Raw genomic sequence first — 2,522 nt, forward strand, 5'->3', positions numbered from 1 at the left:
TGTAACATGACACAATGGGTCTAGATTCCATTTTTGCACACTGCTTTGGCAGTGCACAAACCCCTGAGGGTCACAGTCTCCTTGGGGACAAAATGACACTAATACATTCTTAAATGTTTAGAGTGGCTGACTTAGGGGTCACAGCAAATGACATAATGGGAAGCAAATTGAAGCATATGAAAAATTCTGCAAAACTTACTTGTTAATAAACATTTGTGTGGTGCTTTGCAGTTTGAGTATATGTTATCCAGATTATCCAGTTTGATCCTCCTAGGGCCTAAGTCAGTCATTAAGGTTGCACACCTTAAATTTATCAACGAAGAATTTAGTGAAGGATATGTTGGACTGCAAGGTGAGAGCTCTTCAGCCAACATGATAACGAAGGATCCAGTCCAGGGCTAGATATATAAAGCACTTACAGGGAACCGGAGCCAAAACTCAGGTTGGGGTGATGGCCAGTATCAGAAAGTGCATAGCATAGACTAGCCACTGTCTGTATGCATTCACTCTTTATCCTGTGGGAGAAGCAACTTATTAAATCAAGCTTTATGTGAATGATCATTTTAAAGGGAGAAAAAAGAAATTTCATTCCTGTCTGATTGTTTGCTAGCTATAGGGTGTGTGCACTCACCAGAGAGAGCGAGAGCAGGAAAGTGAGAAATAACCCCTAGGAAGGATGGCCATGCTACAATCCCCCTTCAACATTCTCCTCCTGGGATTCTAGGCACACACAATGTACCCAGCAAGTTTCTCAAGCTGCCTGGCCCGGGACTTGAATCACTTAGTTGGCCATGTGGGATCTAGCTGCCTTAACCACCATGCCACCAGCTAGATCTTATTTTTTCTTTCTGTCCTACCAGTTTTGTGGTTTTTCTGTTTTTGGGGGGTTTTTGTGGTGGGGGGCAGTGGTGGTGAGGAGGTTATATAATTTTGTCTTTCAAAAACTTTTTAAGCAAATATTAAGTAACACCTGAGCTGAGGACCTGTGAGCCGGCTGTGGGCTACCCTTGCCCTGCTAATTGCCCTTGGTCACCAGAAGAGTGCACACTACTTCACCCGCAGATAAAGACATAGGAACGGCCAGGCAGCCCCAGGCAGCCTCTGAGGGTGTTTGATGATCTCACAGAAGCAATGAATTCACACGCTCCAACCACAGTGGCAGCCCCATTCACTCCAGCAGGCAGTACATTACCAGATTTTCTTTCTGTTTTGTTAACTGTGAAAAGATTATTCCTCTTTCATAGTTACTTTATTAAGCACTAAGAAAATAAATTTAGTCTGCCCACAACTACCACATGTGAAAATTCTAAACTGATGGAGCGGAGTGCAGAAGGCATATTTTTATGATGACGCAGAATCCAGGCTCCTATAAATTGCCTAAAACCAGACAGCAGCAGGCAGGAGCCCATGAGTCTGTGTCAGAGACGATTTTCCTCTAAATTTCATTCTTGCCTTGAATCACCCTGCCACCTCCCACGTAGCTGTGATGAGTCCAAGTTTGGGATGCCATATTCAAGATGGACAGCTACATATCTACAAGAGAAAACAGGCAGCCCTGTTCTGACTTGGTCAACCAAAAGATGTCAGGCACTGGCCTGCCTTGTCTACTCAGTGTCATGTCAGCAAGTTTAATGATTGCTGGGTGGTTGTCATGGTAACTGGCCCATAAGCCTTGTTATAGTCATCACACCGCTCAACCTGTTCGTCTTTCTTCAGTATGTTACCTAACCACTTTGCCTAGACACACAGTAACGCACACCTCTTCATGTGTAATAAGTAATGCAACATGAATAGTGATGCATAAAGTTAACGTCTATCGAAAGTTTAATAAGAATTTGACTTAATTAGTCCTACATTTTATCAAACCAAGGATTAAACACAAATTGATAATGTTGTCTTTGTGATTTGACACAATTGTTTTGGTAAATATTCTTTTCACTCTTTCTACCTCCTCCCCCCTTTCCCGTGCTGACACACTTACACTCACACGTTCCTATACACACATGCACACCATGGGGTATTCTAGAATTTCTAAGTTTTCCCATTAAATGTGGGTGTCTTGGTTTATTTGTATGTGTTCAATAAAAAGAAAATGTGAGTGATATTATTCTGAAGAACCTGGAAGTTATGTAGGGTTTCTAGCAGTCAGATATTCTGAAAGTGTTTCTTCAGTTACTATTTAAGGAATGTTTCCATTCATACAAAGAAAAGAAAAATCTATCAGAAAGCATACCTGCTTTTCTTTTTCAAGATGTTTTCATAAACTTAGAGAAAGAACCTTGTTAATCAAGTCAGAACCAGTGGATAAAATGAACTTTGATTTCTCAGTAGCTATTTGGTTCATTTTTCCATATTTTCCACACCTGAAACCTCCTCAGTCAATAAAATATTAATATGTTGATCATTGATCCTGCATCCTATCCCTGCAATAATATTACTCTCTAAATGGATCCCAAGGGACATCTATTTAAAATGTAATTTGTTTGTGGTCAACTCTCATGTGTAATAACACCAGGGAAAGA

At 40.8% G+C, this 2,522-nt stretch overlaps 1 protein-coding gene across 1 annotated transcript in view; it reads left to right on the forward strand.

Moving 5' to 3' along the window:
- DIP2C (DIP2 acetate--CoA ligase C (putative)) overlaps window positions 1-2,522 on the forward strand; it is a 213,468-nt gene that overhangs the window by 135,691 nt on the left and 75,255 nt on the right. The gene's annotated exons all lie outside the window — the stretch shown is intronic.

This window comes from Tupaia chinensis, unplaced genomic scaffold, assembly GCF_000334495.1.
Source record: "Tupaia chinensis unplaced genomic scaffold, TupChi_1.0 Scaffold000052_1, whole genome shotgun sequence".
NCBI classification, from domain to species: domain Eukaryota; kingdom Metazoa; phylum Chordata; class Mammalia; order Scandentia; family Tupaiidae; genus Tupaia; species Tupaia belangeri.